This window comes from Ornithodoros turicata, chromosome 8 (assembly GCF_037126465.1).
Source record: "Ornithodoros turicata isolate Travis chromosome 8, ASM3712646v1, whole genome shotgun sequence".
Lineage (NCBI taxonomy): Eukaryota > Metazoa > Arthropoda > Arachnida > Ixodida > Argasidae > Ornithodoros > Ornithodoros turicata.
In genome coordinates, this window is record NC_088208.1 from 32,166,483 (window position 1) to 32,187,476 (window position 20,994).

General features: G+C 45.9%; 1 long non-coding RNA gene across 1 annotated transcript in view; it reads right to left on the reverse strand.

Annotated features, from left to right (window-relative positions):
* LOC135367034 (uncharacterized) overlaps positions 1–20,994 on the reverse strand; it is a 688,737-nt gene that overhangs the window by 8,181 nt on the left and 659,562 nt on the right. Inside the window, exon 12 of the long non-coding RNA XR_010414342.1 lies at positions 20,801–20,894. This is a non-coding gene — a long non-coding RNA (uncharacterized LOC135367034). The remainder of the gene's footprint in view (positions 1–20,800; positions 20,895–20,994) is intronic.

A 20,994-nucleotide genomic window follows, 5' to 3' on the forward strand; every position in this document is an offset into this window, starting at 1 on the left:
GTACAGACGTTATTGTTGTCTATCAGTCTAATACGAACCGTATTTTGAAAATATTATAGCGACCACACCCATGTTACAAACTACGGTGGCGCGCTGTATGGACATCTTACGGAGAGTGCGTGAGTGGAGCTCGCAAGTTGCAACATACATGCTTTTGCTCATCACAAAGGCAATAGACGTGTATGAAGGCCGTAGGCCACCTAGCGCTTGGCAGCTCAATGAAGAACAACACCGGCGTAAAACGAGACCAGTTCAGAATAACATTTATACCACCAGAATAACAAATACCTTCTGTAAGCAATGCCTGACTCAAGACATCGTTGTATAAGTGTGCTGTACAAATCACAATCTGTTAGACACCTTCACAGACGACGGGGCTTTCACCTGTCTCAACGAGCAAGAAGAGAACAAGGGACAAGACAGAGCTATACGTTGTCCTTCGGCGCATTATTCGGGTTTGGAACAGTCTCCCAAAACTCCCCTTGTGTCCTGGCGAGGGCCTCAGATATACAGGCAGACATCATAGTCGCGTAGTTAAGCGCTGGTCAATCTGCTTTGTACGGCAGCCGTCCGAGTGAAGAAGAAGAAGAAGAAGAAGAAATTAGTTTCTGCTTTATTTGCGACTCCACGAGGTCATCAGTAAAAGAAAAGAAAGAAAAAGAAAGAAAGAAAAAGCCAAGCCGGTCCTTCATTCTAATCGTCAACGTGGCCTCGCCATGACCTGCATCAGATCGTCCTGTGCCCTCAGCTCCTCGCCCTGCTCGTCAGAGACCCCCGTTGGAGACCAGAAGTACGGTGAGCATTACGGCAAGTGACACCTTCTTTCAGAGATACTAGAACGTGTCGTCTATGGCGCGCTCCACGATAATCTTTCCAGGCGTCTCACGCTACCTAACAGTCGTCATGGAGGTTAGGTCAGGTCAGGTTACTTACTTGGGTAATTAGATAATTATGTTAATAAAATATTTTGAACAGGAAAACGAGAAGATCGGTAACTAGAACGTTTGTTCGGGCCCCAGATCACTACATCGCAATTCATTTATCAGAGTGCACTTGGGCTTTTTATGCTGACATTTCTTCTTCAGTGCTTACTCTCAAGAAGGTGCCAGTATGGATCTCTCGAGTCCTTGTGCCCTCGCACTCTTCAGCCGTCAGCCTCTCTGCATGACTCGTTGACAGGAGGCACGCAACACCTTCTTGCAAGAACATGCTGCATGACGCTTAGAGGGGAGCTGTGATGAACCCTGCTACATCCTGGTCCGTGCTGTCACAGGGTAAGTGTCACGTTCCTAGGCGAAGAAGAAACAAAAAACTCGTAACATGCTTTTATATTTCGTCCGCTAGGTATTCGGTTCTTGCTATTTCCAAGATGCATCGAGCGCAAGGCCTCGTAGTAACAAGCGCCTTAGCAGACGTCAAGAACCTTCACGTGCAAGTCCACGACTTCCATATGCAAGAGCCGTGCACGGGCCAACGTTCGCGTGCAAGTCATCGGCGTGCAAGTGCAGCTAGGGCCGCCAGGACACACGAACGCTAATAGCTCACAATGTGTCATTTTGCCTTTCGTTGGCCGAAATGTTGAAGAGTTGGACGTTACACAATGCAGACATTCACTTCGTTAACGTGTGTTAAATATGAGTGAATTCAGTTGCTTTGCAGCGTGGCTGGCCATCCGAATGGGACAAAAATTTGATATAACGTAGTTCCCCGTTTTTGTTGTGGCGTGTGTGCAACTTTAACATTATCTGTACCTTCATCCCAGCTGTTACTAACCTCCTCCTGTGTTTTCTTCAGACTTCAAGCACGCAATCGGATGACTTCTGCCGCGCCTTCCATCAAAATACATCGAAGATATGACAGGAGAGATGCAGAAAACGTTATTTTCTACAGTGCAAGGAGAAGAGGCTTCCCACACGTATCACATGCATCTTCATGGTGATGATTCACGGGGTACCACAAAGGACAGCAAATAGATGTTTGCTGTCCTGTCCTGGACGTCATGCTTTGTGAAGGCAAAAAAGCTGGTTCGGGCGTCGTCAAGACCGCAGGGAGCTTAACCTTAGAATCATTTCCATACAAAGCCTTGGAAGAGATAACACGCGAGGACGTGCAGTATCACGCAAGCTTAACGCACACTGGGGCCAATTGCTGGCATCGTCTGATGATCGCTGATCGAAGATGCTGCGATCTGCAGACGATTTCATCAATGCGCCTCAGGTTGGATAGAGGCTGACCCGTATATTAGAGGTCAGCACAGAGCTAATCCTCATGGCATCTAGTTGTGGTGGAATAACAGTGAAAAGATGCATGAGACACCATCGCTTCAAATTAGGCATTCATATTGATTTGCGTGACTTGCACTATTTCACTGCAGTGTTCGCTCTTCGTTATCATTCTCTGTTTTCTACTTTTTTGTAGCATGCTTTACAGCGTGTTTTCTGTCTGTCTGTCTCACCCTTTTTCTCAGGTCATGTCCGTTTCCATGTAACGTGGGTAGAACATGTCGATATCCGCTTTTAGACGAATACCTCTGTTAAAGATTCCACTTACGCAGAAATAGCCTGATCAGTGTAACTTGCTGAACGGCCGTTGTTTGAGTAAAGTCTCCCCAAAGTTGTTCTAACACGCATCACTTTGGAGAGGTCTATACATCGCATGTATCCCTTGCAGACAATCGTGGACGGCCGCCAAGTGCTGGAACGTCGTCGGTCTCCATCACGCTCAGCCGCGAGTTCCGCTGTCAGTTCTGCAACTACACATCGAACCAGAAGGCTAACGTGATACGGCACGAGAGGACCCACACCGGTGAAAGGCCCTTCAAGTGCGATATCTGCGGAAAGTCCTTTACGCAGCTCGGAAACCTCAACGTGCACCGCCTTCGTCACACGGGAGAAAGACCCTACAAGTGCGACGTCTGCGATAAGGCCTTCGCCCAGCAAGGGAACCTCGCTGTACATCGCCGACGCCATGGCCTCGATCTCACGTGACTTGGTGTGACGGCGCCCGAATGTCGATCACGACAAGTTTGAATGCCGCTGGTAGTATGCGGGTTTTGTGACTGTCTGCTTCAACCACGAAATGTTCAGTGTTTCTGCTATGCACTTCTAGTCGTTTGCTCTTCAGTTTATCTTTGTATTTGACAGCTAGTTTTTTTGTTTTTTTTTTGTGATACGTGGGATACATTGTTCTATCGTGTGTGGGAAAATAAATAATATTGCTCGTTGAGGTAATTGGAGTCCATTTACACGTAAGGTGTGTCAGCCTACTGCGATTAGCCTAGTGTGTAGCGACATGCTACACGTATCGCAGGGTAGGACTGCGGATTATTTTGACCACCTGGGGTCCTTATGACGGGGTCATTGAAAGTAGCGGTCTCTACGATTGCGTCCATATATCTACTCGAATAAAAAAAATCAAATAGTACCTACACTTCAATACTACGTTTTAGGGGCTAGTTCTGCATGCGGCAGACAGTATGCTACATAAATGATAATTGGTCGGTGTAACAACACTCTCACAACGGAACTATAAGAGTGACGGGACGTGCTTTAAGGTTTACATTCTATTTATGGCATCCGTTAGTACCCGTACTACAACCGAATACATAATACTATAATTCCAAGCCAACTATTGAATGTGCTACTCATACTCATCATGCTAGTAGGTGAATAGGTATTGATAATTTAATTTGCAATGACCAACGCAACTATTCTGTGATACCTGCCGGACAACAATGCAGGCTTTATTGTGCTTCACTATATACGTATTTGGAGTCTAGCCTTCGTATTCGTCGGCGAATTCTTAAGGTGGCGAAGCACATCTTCGAGCTTTGGATAATCCTTTAGCGAAGAATTGAAACTAACATCAGCAGGCATCAGGTCCTTACAGGATATGCTTCTTTGCAAGGGATTCAATCCCTGGGATCCAGTGCCTTGTGGCGTAGTCGACGAAGAACGACTTGTCCGGAGTGCTATAGTGTCCATTCCTTGCAGCCGTGAGTTCCCCGGTAACGGTTTGTAACGGTACGAGGGCGTTGTTAGAAAGTCCATGAACGTAATATTATCGTGGTTAATCCCGCAAACATGACGTCAATCTTCCTGTCGTACTACCTGCGGAAGCACTGCACCTTAAAAGCGACGAGCTCGCGTTGTAGAAGAACTATGGAACGTGTACACAAAGATCAATCATAAAGACGTTAGAATCAGGTACATCCACCACACCGACGACCTTCTAAGCTGGGGGAGCGGCGTTACATAAGCCAAAGCAATATTGAAGCCAGGATTTCCTCGAACGGATGTTGCCTCCCCAAAATAGAAGCAAGGCTATATACACCACAAGGCAGGTATTCTGGCGCTGCCGTATTATTGGGTGCTATTCTCGATATATACACAATCGGCATTCCGGAGAAATTCTCGCATCTTACCTAACCTCTGCAGATGTAGCGTTTGGTATAGCGTGCTAGTGGAAGCATGTGTTCAAAGAATGGCCTGCCTTTTTATTAAGGAATGTGTCGAGATTATCCGTTCTATTAGGGGATTCTATGTCGTAACAGCCAGCGCAAGAATTTGCAATGACGCAAATGCAATGATGAATGCAAAGAAAGAAAGAAGGAAAGAAAGATAGAGAGAGAGAGAGAGAGAAGGAAAGATAGAAAAATAGGGAGTATAGTTCTCAGGTGCTATAGGAAGCTCGCTGACCCACACGCGACGGTTCATGTACGGCTCATATACGCCTGCTCACATTGACGAACAGTGAAAACAAACATGATCCTTAAAAGATTAACCATTAAAAAAAACAAAAAAAAAAACACTAGTATATCTGACCAGGAGCGTGGCTGACTCGATAAAGCACCCACTGTCATGGAAGGTTGTGCTGAAGACTTGGAGGCAGTCTGTTGAATCCTACCACCGTCTGTACAGCATGACGTTTCCCCCGGGATTTCCTGCGCATATTCCAGACATATGTCAGTACTGTTCCCCGTGACGTCCGTTACAAGACACGTGCTATCGACCTTGACTCCCACTCTTTCCCTTTGTCTTCTCTCAGTACCATATTCTCCTCCCAAGTCCTAAGTATACCCTGGAATAATTGTGTTGGCCCTCTAGCGCAAAGACTGAAGAGAGCTCCTGACGTTGTCCCCGACGGGACACTACTGGGGTGTTTTTCTTCTCTCTAAATATGACATTGAGTCATACAGCAACTGGCCACGGGCCCCATTATATGAAGGACTGGGGGGTGCTCCCTGAAGCAGACTGTCTCGTCGGCTCTATGGGCCGGGTGGTGATGCCGATAGTGACAGCGTTAGTGATAGTGATAGCAGGTTCAGGAACAGGCAAGTGCAGACGTGGTGGTGCATCAGACGACGGCTGGGGTGCGGGTATACGCCGTTAGTCCGTCGTTTCACCAGGAAAGGGTAGAGCAACGTCACCTTCCACAGCAGTTCTTCTTGCACCATCACGGGGGACTCACCCCAACGACTCCCATGGGCGTTTGATCAGCATGATAACCATTTCCATCCTATGTATTGTATCGGACAGGAAAAGGGAGACGTAGGTAGGAAAGTCGTGACAAACTCTCGCTCAAAACAGTCGGGAATGCATTTTACTTGGAGAATACAACTGAAGTAAGCAGATTGACGATTATTCGTGAGTCACAACGGGCTGTCTATCGACATCGTTAACTCAAAGTTTAGTATTTCCCAATGTCCCCATTAAAAGGGCACTAAAATGCATAAACAAGTTCACTTCAAATTACGTTACACGCTACGTTCATTTCCCGCTTGTTATCATCATTCAAAACCTTGATCCCGTTTCGAAGCTACAATCAGAATTATACCGGACTCTTTCTTGCTTCGGCACTAAGTAGTGAACGTCGCTTCCACTGATCTCGATTGTAAAAGGCTGGATCGCGGATAGGGAGCGCGAGCGTGAAGAAACCGGCCGCCATCTTACGGTGCTCACAACAGCCGCCGCAGCGATCATGGCAACTTCTTGCAATTACGGTCGTACCAACCGTACTGGCAAGGTTACAGGGCCTAAACTTATACAGGTGAGTCACTCTTCATCAAGGAATAAATAGGCGTCCATTCTGTACATTTATTTGACCATTATGAAGTGTTTTTTTTGCCCAAAACGAGCACTGGATGCAGGTTGCTTGATCGCTCTTCCGACGTTCAATCGAGCACACTTGCATTTTACCCGGCGGCAAATACAGTTTAAGTGCATAATATGCTTGAAAGAACATGTTACGCTACACAGGTAGTGTTGTCATCAATATATGTGCGAGCACTCGAGCGCTTTTTTGCATGCATTGCTAGCATGGTACACGGTGTTCTCTGCGGAAGCAAGTGCCACATTCATTTCTTCGAATTACCTTCGCGCACAAGTTCGGTATTACGCCATAATAAGACCACGATTGTCACATTTTTTCATGTATTGGTATTGTTTTGTGCCTTGGTTTGATTTGTGATAAAGAATCCTACGTAACGGTGGTGTGGCACGACTTGAATAACGCCTTTGTGTCTGAGCTGTATCGTCAGCTTGTTACGATAGTAATAATTTGTAGCGTGTCGTGCTATTTGTAGCAGTTTTTAAGGCAAAAGTGGTCTCTCAAAACAGATTTCCTCATGGGGCTACCCAGAGGGTCGTCTATGAAGTGTGATGCGACTGAGTGTACAGGTAAGTATTATGTTTCTATCCACGGGTTTCTACTTTACAGGAAGGAACCACTTCAGTGTACGCACTGTGGTTAGTCTCTCTCAATTTTGCACATTTTCTTACATGTTCACGTCAGAAACACACCTTATGCACCTTAGGCTCCTTCACCCAGCAATATAATAATTATATTCCTGTTTAGAAGAGTTACCCATATTCTTTTTAGAATAGTTTTTAACCTTTTCAATTTTTAGAAGATACAGGGATTGTAAACCCTGTTTTAAACTGATGTTTTAACATTTGTCCAATGCATTTATTAAACAACATATTCATTTTTAACAAGCTGCATCCAAACCAATGTTCTGATGTATTATGACCTTTGTTGTCGATGCACCATAAAAATTGGAATAATCATCATCAATACAGGTTACTTCACAGCTGCCTCGACATACTCAAGAAATGGGTGCAGAACCTGCGTAGTGCCCACAAACTTTGATTACCACAGCACCTCCAGAAAGTAAAAGCATATATGTGTCACGTGGGATTTTCAAATGTATTCACGGTATATAATACCTTGTATTAACTGTTGTAGATCTAAGCCGCCCCTACAGTACACTCTGAGAAATTACAACTTGTCAGGGAACTGTGATAATTGTTTCAGTTAATAGGCATGCACATATATGCTATAAGAAGAAAATTATTTCTTGAGAATGCACTTCTCTGGCTACTGGTGTTGTTTACATTTACTGTTGATCACATTCATTTATCACATATTATATTGTTATATATTATTATTCCTATATATATTATTATATTATCACATATTTGATCACATTAAATTTAAAATTCAGCATATATGACAAAATATCAGGAGGGAAGTTGCTATTCATTGCTCATTCCAACCTAAAATTGAGTGCTACAAATTTAGAGAGTGTACCTGTCCATTGTCATTCCTAAAATATATATTGTCATTGTAGCAAGGTCACAAAACAATAAATGTAGTCTTTTGCGACCTCCCTGCACGTTCATTGTATCCTGAAACGCATAAGTGCAAGAAATAAATGTTGAACTTGAATAAACTTGATAATGTTGAATAATATAATGAATGATATAAAATGTTGAATAAACTTGAACTTTTATATTCTCTTTACTCATCATCAGTGATCTTCTTTACAAAAGCATATCGTGTTAGACTTTTTTTGTTTACGTTTCACAGACGGGGTACACGAGGGCCAAAATGACAAAATCACATCTGTTTCAAGCTCCAAATCGTCCTGTTGCAATTTGCAGACCACTGCAAGAGGGCCCTTGCACATCAAAATGTAAGATGGGAGTCACAGTTAATGCAAAGTGGTTCCTATGAGAGACTTCGATGCTTGACAAAATTGTGCAAACTGCGGGAGGTGCCATAGAAGATCTTCAGAAAGTGTGTCTGGTCTCACAACGGTGCTACGACACTCCCTTTTAGATGACGATGGATGATTGGAGTTTCAGATGTGCAGCTGCATTTTTTTGGAACGTGCTCCACATAAGAAGCATGACAAAGTCAGCACTGGATAGCAGGCCCCCGTCCCTAAGCAGCGTTGCTCACGCTGCAGTTGTATACAGCAAAAGCATGTGAGTACTCGAGAAGGACATTCAGTTTGGCACAACCGCGCCTGCAAATAATCAGAACAAATGAAGGAAGAAACAAACAAACATAGAAGGGCTGTACTTCAAAAAGAGGTAAATCTTGTGTATCAAGGAGGTGTTACCACTTTTAAGTAACTTAATTGATTAAGCTTACATCACTACCTGATTAACTGTCCTAACGAGCGTGTTCTAATTGCGTGAAGCAATTAAATCACGCTCACAACGTATTTGGGCTGCTTCAGTGTGTCCATATTTGCGAGGCAAAGCACCGCAGTCGTTCACTAAAAGACACTTTCTGCGGCGGTGCTTGATATAAATCATACGAAACCGATACGCAGCTAAAACAACGGCTGTGATTCTATACAGAACGATCTCTTTCTGCCATGCGAGTATATCCTTTCCCGGACCGTTCTTTATGGAACAATTTTTGTCCAGAACGCAGCACGGGATATTACATACATGGTGGTTGTTAACCTCACATCGTTTCTTGTTGAAATATTGGCTGGGAAACGTACTCTAGTGCAATCCCCAGCGCTGCACTGCTGTGACGGTCTAGTTTCGGAATGCAAAACATAACGTAATTAAGAATCCAACGGCAGGACACCTGTCAAACACTGTTAGGATACATCAGTATACTGGCACCTTACAAAATTGTGTGATGACAAACAACGATCAACGCCTGCAGCGCAATAAATACTCACAATCTATGTTGCCTCCCATTGTTTTCTATGGGCGCAGACTGCGCTTTAGGGCCTCCCAACATGGCGGCCCGAAGGCACGCCTCTCCCCCGCGAGCCCCTCTCCCATGCGCCATCCAGCCTTTATAGATAGAGATCAGTGGTCGCTTCAGCTCGTGCATCGGGTATGCATCGAATGCTTTCAGTCCACGCGGTCCATGCTGCGCGTGCACGCGCGTGCCATGCCATGCCATGGAGCAGTCCCGGCGAAAAAACGCAGTGCGAGTTGCGAAGTGGACTGGTGTCGCTGTCCGATTGACGTGAAGATAACTGTTGTCAGTGGAACATTTGTGATAACTGTTGTGGTTTACAATTCAGTAAATCAGTACTGAAAAATGCAACAATCCGCATCATGCGGCCTATATGTACGGAACACTACGATCGGACCCGTTCCAAATTCATACGCACAGAAGAGGTATGTGCTTCTCACGCTGTCTCTGTGGATGCCGTCAACCTTCGCTTCCTGAGGATCCCATTAGATGCCGCCAAAGCGTTTTTATTGCGTGTTTTTTCCTAAACGGTAGCACTGTGTGAACTAATTTTGCTTGCACTATACTAATTGAAATACTGACTTTCATTTAAGCACAAGTTGTTTTTGTATTTTGGTGCCCCTTTTAAGTATAACTTCTAGAAAAGGAAGCATGGCAAAAAAGAATGACGCGGACGTTTTTTTTTTTTTTTCAGCGACGACAAAATTTCCGGAGTTATTTGATCTCTGGTCATGTGACCTTCGTTTTCCGTCTTCCGTCCAGCAATTGCGCGCGAAGCTATAGTATATGGTCTTTATCATTGTACGTATTTTTTTTGGTATTTTCGCTTTCTTTCAATTTAGCCCTTTGGATATCCACGTTTCAGCTCCTCGGTGTGGTTACTTTTCTCGGGAGTCTGATTTTGTGTTGCTCTCTGTTTTTTTTTTTTAATACGTCCGTATCTTCTTCCTTTGTGTCTTCGTCCCCCCCCCTTCCCCTCATATTTTCGGCTGAATCCGCTATCAGCACTCAGAGCAAAACGAATATAGGTATTTTCTTTCTCCCTTGTGCTAACCTCCGCTTAAAGTTTTTATATCAATAAAGAACAGCTTTTACGCGTACGGTGTACGTAACTTTTTAAGAGTATTATTACTTTTTCAGCGTACATTATGCTTTTACGCAAGGACCAAACCTTGCAAAAAGTGAGAACAAGAAGAGAGACCTTGGGGCTTCACGGGAGGTAACTTCGCCCTACCCGACAGGAAACACATGTGGCAGCTGCATCCAGGGGCGGATCCGGACCCTCGGTTTTGGGGGGAGGGAGCGGCTCCTTTGTCGAAGCGCGTAGTGGGAGAGGGGAGGGGAGAGAGGGAAATTCAATGTAGAAACTGACGTTTTTTAGGGGGGCGATCGCCCCCCCCCCCCCCCACTTGGATCCGCCACTGGTTGCATCTCCTATACCCTCTATCTCTTTTGTAACGTCCTCGTCAGAAGCTGCGCTCCTTCGTCTCTCTGACCTCATACACGTCGTCCAATCTCGTGAGAGGAGTATGGCCGCGTAGTACTCGCTCTCCTGGCGGTGATTCAGTGCACCTCCTGCACCTCTATACGGGTATGCTGCGTTTCTTTGCGTTGAAAAAGGGCGCCAAATTCTGTACGTCGCTGGGCGTAGTTTACTTAACATATCATGTTAGCTACCACTCGTGAATTCTTTTGGGGCGCGGCGACGGCGGCCCGCGTCTTTACAAATCCAATAAACAAAGTTTTCTTTTTCTTTTCGTCCACGTTTCCTAGGTGTTATTACCCTATAGCGCGGGCAGACTTCAATGATCATTGGACGCAACGGTCATCGAACATACGCGTAGCGCCATCCAGCGTCTGACGTGTCAAGTTCCCAAAAAGCATTGGATCCAAATGCTCCCTGACAGGGTGACACGTTATTCGCAAGATGGTGCGTATGTTCAATGCTCTGATTCAATGGCCGTTGATTTGAACGATCATTCGCGTCCGTCTGCCCGGGTATTACGGTGTTTCCCGTCGTGCTTTCTGGCAACGGGAACACTCTTAAAAATGAACTTCACCCCATAGCACGCTCCTAGGCAACCATCATCCCATAATGCATTAGTTTATTAAGCATATGTGCTCAATACGTGTTATTCGGATGTACATTGTTAATTCTAGAGATTTAGTTTATTTTTATGTTATGCTGATTGTATGCTGTACGGAGGCCGGGCCCTGGTCAAGCTGTACTTTACAGATTTTTGCCCGTGCCTCCACACCTGACTGGTGAAAATAAAAATGATTGAATTATTTCCCCTGATTTGCCAAAAACTGGGGGCGTACGCCATTTTTGTGGCGTTATACACTTCATAATTGCCGCGAAAGTAGCGTACGTCCCCGTTCAACGTACACTCTTAGAAATGAACTTCACCGCATAGCACGCTCCTAGCCAACCATCATCCCGAATGACAACGTTCTCGCCCCTGATTTGCTGAAAACGAGAGGCGGAGCCTATTCTGTGCCGTGCATAATGGTACAAAATAGGCTCCGCCTCCCGTTTTCAACAAATCAGGTGCGAGAACGTTGTCATTTGGGACGATGGTTGGCTAGGAGCGTGCTATGTGGTGAAGTTCATTTCTAAGAGCGTAGCTACAACGTTCTCTCCCTTGACGAATCAAATCAAGGAAGAGGACGTTGTCATTCGGGACGACGGTTGGCTAGGAGCGTGCTATGTGGCGAAGCTCTATTTTTAAAGTGAAGAAAAACGCAGCGCAAACAAGAGAAGTGGACCACAATATTGGGTCACTTCACGAAACAGTGAGGTATCCATCAAAGTCTCGTCTCCCAAATGAGTTCCAAAGGCTAGCATGAATGTGGCGAGCCGTGATAAAATCGGAAACCTCCGCAACATTACCCGTGACCTCGCTCTCCGGGAATCAGCATAATTTTCTCATTGCGAGAACAACCTCGCTTACTCAAGCGGGACACTGGCGAATATGTGATGGAGCTAGATCTATTCGCGCTTGATCCCCCTTCTCATTCGAAGCTATGCGAGCGCCGACACATCAAAGTGACGCAGGAAGGCACAAAAAATCGCACCACAACGAAACGCAATAATGGCAAGCAATAGCATCTTCCAGCCCCGGAGTGGTAGACACGCGCCATTTATTATAATCAACCTGACAGTTTCTGAAGAATGACCTGACAGTCCTTCGATGGCGATCCTATCAGAACACAGCGGGGGTGGGATAGTGTGCATGTACATGATCGGATCCTTGATATTAGGCATTAGACTTTCGTCGTTCTGGATGTTTTCTTGAGACGAGAAGGACCGGTACTTAATAAGCGCTCTTGACAGATCGCTAGCATCTTCGTCTGAGCATTGCTGTCTATGAGGAATTGTCTGCGGCTGACGTCGGCATTGTCTTTGAGAATTGGATCGTCGTCGTCGCCGAAATGGCATGCATTAGTAAGGATGCCGATTCGCGAATTGGGATCGTTTGTGTCTTTGCGGTTTGGTTTGTCTGCGTTGATGGCAACCTGTCTGGATGTCGAAAGTTTGACGTTAAAATCATCGTTGTACGTACCGGTATCGATCTATCGATCGTCTTGAGCGGAACGCATGCAATAAAACTTTGCACCGTTCCAGAGAAAGAAGGAATGCGACCTCTCCCTCTTCCGCACCACCATCACCCTTCCCTTCTCACACACCCTCTCCCGTCCCCTTAGTGCATTGAGCAATCGAGCATGCTGTCATTGAGCTTCGACATCAACTTGGTCATGTGTGTATGTTCAGATACACCAAGTAAGTAAAAAATGCCGTCGAAGATTCCAAAGAGAGAGAGAGAGAGAGAGAAATACATGATGACGATGATATGGGGATGACTTCCGCTCATTGAGCAGAATGCTACCCCATTGCTATTGGGGAAAAATGAGAGAATGGTGATGAGGATGATGCTGACGACGCTGACAGGGTTTTAGAGAGAGTCGATCAGGCCGGTAGTTTGCAGGAATTTGATGAAGGGTCGCAAGACGGACATCTGCTTTCGTGTGTCCCATGGTCCCAAAATGAGTCTGAGGTCAAGGGGTCGGCTGTCAATCCGCGCAAAGTCGTTTGCCAACAAGTGACGCTCCCTCCTATAAGTGGCACATGCGATGATCACATGGTCCGCGGTCGCTGGCACACCACACTCCGGGCACAAGGGACTACTGGTACACCCTATCGGGTAACGGTAGTACGGCGTAGAGGCAACATTCAGCCGTAAGCGATGTAGGAGGGACTTAATGACGCGCGGTAAAGATGTCGGTAAGCGACACGCGAAGCGCGATTCCAAAGAAGGTGCAGCGGAACACGCATGAACCCGTTTCATGGTGTCTGTGTCATGGTTACTCCCTATTGAAGGGGGGAAATTTTACCCCCCCCTCCCCCCAACGAAGTGCCCTTAGAGACAAGCTACCTAGGCCACTGAATGAGCTGTGGCGGCACCATTTTTAGGAGTGCAATGAAAATCATCATCTCCGCGTCCATCCTATCATCTTTTCAACCCGGAAGCTCCGAAAGAAACACGCGTGCAAGAGAGGAACAACTCGGGGAGAGGTACGTGATTCAAGCTCATGATAGAAACAAGGCAGCCTTTTCGGAATTGGATCTTTTGTGCTGGAGGTAACGAAATTTGATGTCAACTCGATCCATCCTTGCACTCACCGCTCGGAAGCTGAAAGTTGTTTTCCGTAGGAAATGCTTGGCGAGATGAAAGGCACACGACACGTGTGTGGTCCCTCCGTGAACATGATACCGGAGGGCAAATAATGGCGAAGGGGACGGTGGGAAAAAGATATGACGGGGTATGTGAGACGAAAAGAAATCGCTGGAGAGGTTGGGCGTCGCAGACGCCTTTGAGCCAGGTGGGACACCGTCGTATATTTAGCCCGCTCTTGATATGTAGAATCTCGGGAAAACGTGGACGGCCACTTTCAATGCATACGATGTCAGTATTATTAAATGTTTCAGTAGAGTTATCAGCTAAAAGATTTATTGTTACAGTTATACCATTATTAACTAATGGGTTTAACAATTGAGCGTTAATAATTAAGCGATCAACACGTGCGTTATAATTTGCACGTAGATGCGAGGTCTTATTTAATACTCTTTAACTACTGTTTCGTTTATTCTGACGACTGTTCTGTCAACTGTTCTGTTTCCTGCTTGAGTAATAAAAATTATATATTGCGTACAAAAATAAAATAAAAGCAACAGAGCGTTCTTTCCTACGCTCTAAAAACAGATGGTGGTGGTGGTGGTGGTGGTGATGGTGATGGTGATGGTGAAAGGGCTCGCCGTTGTCGGCCTCACATAGGTGGGCAACGTCACGACTGACGCCCTGGGAGAATGTGCGTCCTGGGCCGACTTCTAAGGGAACTGTGCCGACATATGTCTGGAAGCGTCTGAGGAAAACCTAGGAAAAACCCCAGACAGCACACCCGGCACCGGGATTCGAACCCGGGTACCTCCCAGTCTCGACGTGACATGGCTATAAAAACAGAGCTTCACCGCGTAGCACGCGCATAGCCAAACCATCATCCCGAATGATAACGTTCTCTCCCTTGATTTGATGAAAACAGGGGGCGTACGCCATTTTTGTGGTAATTATGAACTGCATAATGCCACAAAAATGGTGTACGACCCCCCCCCCCCCGTTTTTCAGCAAATCGGGGGAGAAAAACAATGTCAATCACTCGGGACGATTGTTGGCTAGGAGGGTGCTAGGTGGTGAAGTGCTGTCTTAAGATAGTAGAGCCCTGAATGGGTCACACGAAATCTGATCCGTCCGCTGAAACCACGCACGACCTCACAGCAGAATCGCGGAAGTTCACCTCCTCTGTAATCTTTCCGGTAACAAATCGCGAAGGCGTCACCTCTCTCGAAAATGACCGAAAATCGCCAACTTCATCAACTTTATCATCGGAGGCCGTTGACGCTCGCATCGGCTTTCCGTGGTACTTGGCCGTATCGATCCCTGCATGTGCCAGTGACTTTTCTTGTTTTTTTTTTCTTTCTATATCGATTCCGTTGAATATAGCGAGAGAAGACCTCTTACTTACGCTCAACGGAAGCTTCTGTGACACGCGTGTCAATTATTCAGTACCAAGGAGGAGGTAAACAAAATGACCTGCGACAAAAGACTAGCGCGTAATGAATATGCGTTGTCAATACAGCGGTACTCGAACGAAGAGGAAGAAACGCTGCAGGTGAGCGCTAAATTTGGAAACGCCGGGGGGGGGGGGGGGGATATGTTTATTAAGAAAAAGAAAGGAAAGGTCAGCCAGACGAAGGTCGGCTTGCCATTCCAAAAGGCAAAAGAAGGGGAAGGAAAGAAAATGGGACGAAAAGAAAAATAAGAAAAGAAAGGGGGAAGAAAGAAGAATGTACATGTCGTGTGCCGCTAACGTGTTTAGCCGGGAGATGAGAAAGTCTGTACTACGCTGAAAAGTAGCGGGAGCAAACGAATATTTCGAAACGCCAGTTCCGCCCATCGAAGTTGCAGCATATATCTAGACGGGCGTGTTAATGACATCTCTCGGTGTTTTATGCATCCGTTCCTAATAGATATGTCGTGCATTCACGTGAAGAACGTGCATGAGGAACATAGCATGCACATTCCAATGCTACGGTTACACATATTCACCCTGAAATTAAAACATGTTTCGATTCCTTTATACACAGTATTTAAAACTGCTAGATAGCTAGGATGCATGCGTTCATCAATCAACATGGCCGATCCGTGTGTGCATATTGGTGGAATGAACAACAAGAGGCACAGTGTAGCTGAAACGTTACATACATCTCATCCAGTCACCAATCGCAGAATGCCGGAGATCGCCGCTTCGATATACAAGAAACGCGGCAAACCCAAGTGCTACACTTACAACGCTGCCTCACATGAAAATGTATGGCATCGACTTTTCCCGTAATGTAGGCGACACCCAACACGGATATACCGTTCCTTGTATTTCTTGCGTTACCACAACAGCATCTCTTGGTCGCCTCATAAGAAGCGACAAAAGAAAAAGATTCACCAAAAGAGGCACACCCTTTTGGAAAAACGATAAAGCAAAAATGTAACGAACAGCCAAGGTAAACATCAAACATCGGTGCGGAACGACGTTGGAAACAAATGTACAGAAGCATGACTGTATTATAAAGTCGGCATTAGTCTCCCGAGAGAGCACCGCGACAGCAGAAAGCGAGGGAGAAGGATTTTCCTTGATGGAAAGGAGGAAATTAAGCTCCAGATGGCGTCGTTCCCAGTCAGGAAGCCTACGAAGGAAAACAACCATCCCGCGCAGAGAGATAGAGACGAAATAGTTGCAGCAGAGAAAATGCAGCACTGCACAGACAGTGCAGGAATTCTTCCTTCGTAGTACAATTTATCCTGTTCTATATCTTCCACGAAGTCCACAATTACGCGTGCGATCTACACTCTAATAATAAAAAAAGGAGTAAAATGAGGAGAAATTACGGCTTCCAGTTCCTTACACGTAAAAGGGAGAAGTGAGAGAGAGAGAGAAAGTAATTTCAATCCCTCTTGGGGAGCAGATGCATGGCCGCAGCCATTACTCCCCCTCAGACAAAATGCACGGAACTTCGTGTCAAGTTTAGGGATAATTTGTAACGCCGAGGGATACACTTCAAGGTCAGGGGACTAAAATGGGGAGTAACGGGCAACCTAAGGGACTAAAAGGAGTAAAATGAGGAGTAATTACGGCTTCCAGTTCCTTACACGTAAAGGGGAGCAGAGAGAGAGAGAGAGAAAGTAATTTCAATCCCTCTTGGGGAGCAGATGCATGACCGCAGCCATTACTCCCCTTCGGGACAAAATGCACGGAAGTTCGTGTCAAGTTTAGGGATAATTTGTAACGCCGGGGGATAAATTTCAACGTCAGGGGACTAAAATGGGTGGTAACTGGGGGGCAACCTAAGGGACTAAAAGGAGTAAAATGAGGAGTAATTACGGCTTCCAGTCCCTTACACGTAAAGGGGAGAAGAGAGAGAGAGAGTAATTTCAATCCCTCTTGGGGGGCACATGCATGACCGCAGCCATTACTCCTCTTCGGGACAAAATGCACGGAAGTTCGTGTCAAGTTTAGGGATAATATGTAACGCCGGGGGATAAATTTTAAGGTCAGGGGACTAAAATGGGGAGTAACGGGCAACCTAAGGGACTAAAAGCCGTAACTGCTCTCTCCCCAGCTTCCTCCTTTGTCTCGCTGTGTAAATTGCGATTACTCAACATTTTAGTCCCGTTACCTCAAGATAAAGCAAAAGTGTAGGAAGATGTTTTCCAGACACATTTTCAATGCTGCTGTCACACCAATGTATGTTTTTTTTACTTTTTTTTTTCAATTCTGGACTGCATAAAATCCAGCATTTTGCTCCGATATGTTGTTTATGATTTGCAAACGTTCCCACGCAACGCAAATAGAAAGTAACGCAGAAAACATTGCCGGTTACAAGGCACGCGTAGCGAGCCTTTACAACGTCTGCGTTCCAGAACAACCGGGAGGAATCGGATACCCGTGGCATAACGCCGCTGCTGCGTTATGCCATGGGGGATGACGTTTCCCGGGCGACATAGTTGCGGGAAGGGTTGGGATGCAGAGAATGGAACGAGGTTGTCGCACTCGAGCAGTATGCCACGACGATACGTAACGGTGTAGCTCTTGTCGTAGTCGCGGGTAATTAAACGTGGAAGCCGTCGCGTGCCAACATGGCCGAAAAATCGATTTAGAGCAGCAGTGGTCTCACATGTCCGCTCTCGGACTGGTGGACAGAGTGCTTTTGTTTCGGATGAACATGAACGGGTGTACGGAGCACGACCTACTAGATTGTAACGACCATGTCATAGGCACCCATTCCCAGCGCCGCATCTGGAAGCTAGCGGTGGCGCTACTCATCGGCCCGGTTATTGCTTCCTCAACGTCTACAATACTCCGTACTTCAGCTTACCTTAGTATTTTTGTACAAGCGGTGGATACCCCGCGGGAGATGTTGCATTCTAAAGTTCATTATCGTCATCATTCTACGCGTTTTCGTAGGAGCTGTTGCTGTCGTCTGCTGCGCTAGTCGTACGTCCGCTTCTGCGCGTTCAAAATTCAAATTTCCATTGTCCAATCACGATGTAGATCTCGCGGGCCGATGAGTAGCGCCCCTAGCGGACTGTGCGGACGGGCTCCCCATACACTCTTAGAAGTGAACTTCACCACATAGCACGCTCCTAGCCAACCATCGTCCCGAATGCCAACGTTCTCGCCCCTGATTTGTTGAAAACGGGAGGAGGAGCCTATTTTGTGCCCATTATGCACGGCACAAAATAGGCTCCTCCTCGTGTTTTCAACAAATCAGGGACGAGAACGTTGTCATTCGGGACGATGGTTGGCTAGGAGCGTGCTATGTGGTGAAGTTCATTTTTAAGAGTGTAGGGGTTGCCGATTATGACATGGTCATTATAATCTACTAGGTCGTGGTACGAGGTATAGGCCTTTAACTTTTTTTGTTGTTCCGTGTGAGCGCCGCGAAGCAACTGTGTCTATGAGCGGCGTACAGACCTGGTACACAGAAACATAACTTGTATAGGCCTTCCGCGTTTTATGTTGTGAGGTTCCGTGTTAAAAGCGTAAGACTATGGAAGCACCAAAAGTCTAATGGTGCGACCTATAAACATTCCGCACGTGTGGGCGTTCGCCCCTCCCCTTCGGGGGTCCCCTTTCCACGTTACATCTCCTAGTCGTCCGTGAGAGCTATATCCAGTGACATCGACCCGTTGCTCTTGCTGCTATTAGTGATGCCCGCCTTATCTGGTTCCCCCCCCCCCCTACTGTCAGTAACGTCCTCCTCTACACTGCCGTAATCGCTTTCAACGGTGATCTTCTCAGACTGTTTTCCGGCAGCAGGAAGTATGAACAGAAAAATAAAGCGAGCAGCGTCTCCAATTAGGACACCACGCTTTTAAGGTTGGCGCTACGAATTAATGATGTCATTAGGGGCACTAAGTAGCAGTACGAACTACGCTTTTTTAAAGTTCACTTTTTCTACTTCAGCTACTGCGCTGGAGGGTTAAAGGGAAGCATAGCTGATATTTCCGTGGCATTGGTGCCATCGAGGGAAATGCTTTCCGTGCGAGAAAAAAGACAAAGAAAGAAAGAAAGAGGGTGGATTCGGTAGAAGGCGTGATTACATTACCTACTCGGGATGTGAACTGGTGCAATGTACTGCATACGTCGAGCCGTCGAATGGTTAAATTAATAGGGAAGTAAAGAATTCGTTGCATTGCATCATCTCGTCACTTCGAATGCTTCGCAGATTATGAGTTGTGGGATCATCTACTGTCTACCTGTCTGTAGGAAGAAACGATGCACGTGTGAGGAGGTACACACACACACACACACAAACGCGCGCACGCACACACACACGCATGCGCACGGGAAAGAGCTGTCTTCTTTACTGTACAATTGCCTCCGGCCATCCGATAACGTAATAAATTTTCTTAATACATCTGTATATGTATTTGTCAGCAGGCAAGCATTGTACATGGAAGTCGCCCATAAAGTTTCATCGTGGTGGCGTCCCGGGTCATTTTTCCGCCGTGTCCATGGGCATCGTAAGATGAACAATGAAGTGTAATTCTGTTTTAATGATGTTAATAATAATTAAGACGTGAACGCCTTTCTTTTATGTGTCAGTATTAATTTGGGTATATGTTAATTAACACAGAAAGGCGTACACTTTATATTTTAACAACCAATCAGGAAAGAGCACGAAACTGTTCTGAGCATGTTTACGTTCATGTTTATGCTCAGAACGGCAGGGCATACTTCGAAACCTTTGAATGCAAAAGTTGCAGAGAGAAACAATACGAAGCAAATCAACGCAAGTAGAAAGAGGAAAAAAGTGACAGGGTTTCGAACCCAGTTATGTGAGACGGAGACAATAGGGAAAGGCTCTTATTGGCTCACGCTTTGTCGAAGATGGGGGGGGGGGGGGTCCTTTCGGTGTTTGATAGAGAGATTCAGCATCAATAGTGACTCGGGCAGCAGTAACCATAGCCGCCTCCTTTCTCTAGTATCGAGACGTTATTTGTAAAGATCGCGCTGGAAGATGCGAATGTGTCAGGAAAGATTTAGGATTTGTGTCAGTAGATGGAGACCTGCTCTGTGTCGCAACCCATGGAGCAAGAGAGAAGGGCTCTTATATTGTACGTCATTGGAGAAAAGAGAAGCAAACACGGAGATGTAGGTTTCACGAACATGAAGAGTGCTGTTTTCGCGCAGCGCCTTCGCACGCTGAATTGGCGACACAATAAAAAATAAATAAAAACGGAAATAAAAATATCGGAGTTCTGTCGAAGAATGTGGAAGCGAAAACGGATAAGGTTCATGGGTTTTTCTCTTTGTGGACTCTTTTGTGCGTTTTGGCAATCATTCCTTGCTTGCATTTCACAAGTTTCATGCTAGACTCGTTTGCCTGCTCTAAATTGTCATCCGTACCAAACCTGCGCTCCGAATGAAAAAGAGAGAAAAAAAGAAAAAAAAAAGAGTAAACTGGGAAACAATAACTCCCCATTTTACTCGTCTAACCCAGAAATTCACTCCCCCAGTATACTGCAAATGGTACCTAGATTTGGCATACACTAGCGATCATTTAATCCTGAAAGGGGTTGCATCTAGTCCCGAAAAGAACTAGCACTAGTGTTTTTTTGTCTTTAAACTTTAGCTTTACTTCTTTAAACAGATTACCCACACAGTGACTTACCCTTTGTCGTGAGTTACGTCCCCATTTTCTTTTTCTTCTTCTATCACATCCCCCACAGAGTGTCAGTTCGTTGTCCACATGGAAGTCTTGCGTTCTAGAAAGAGGACGACGATAAGATGCCACACATCACACGTACTGACGTTACAGAAACGGGGTAGTTTGTTATATCATCATGTAGCACTCGCAGCAAAAGA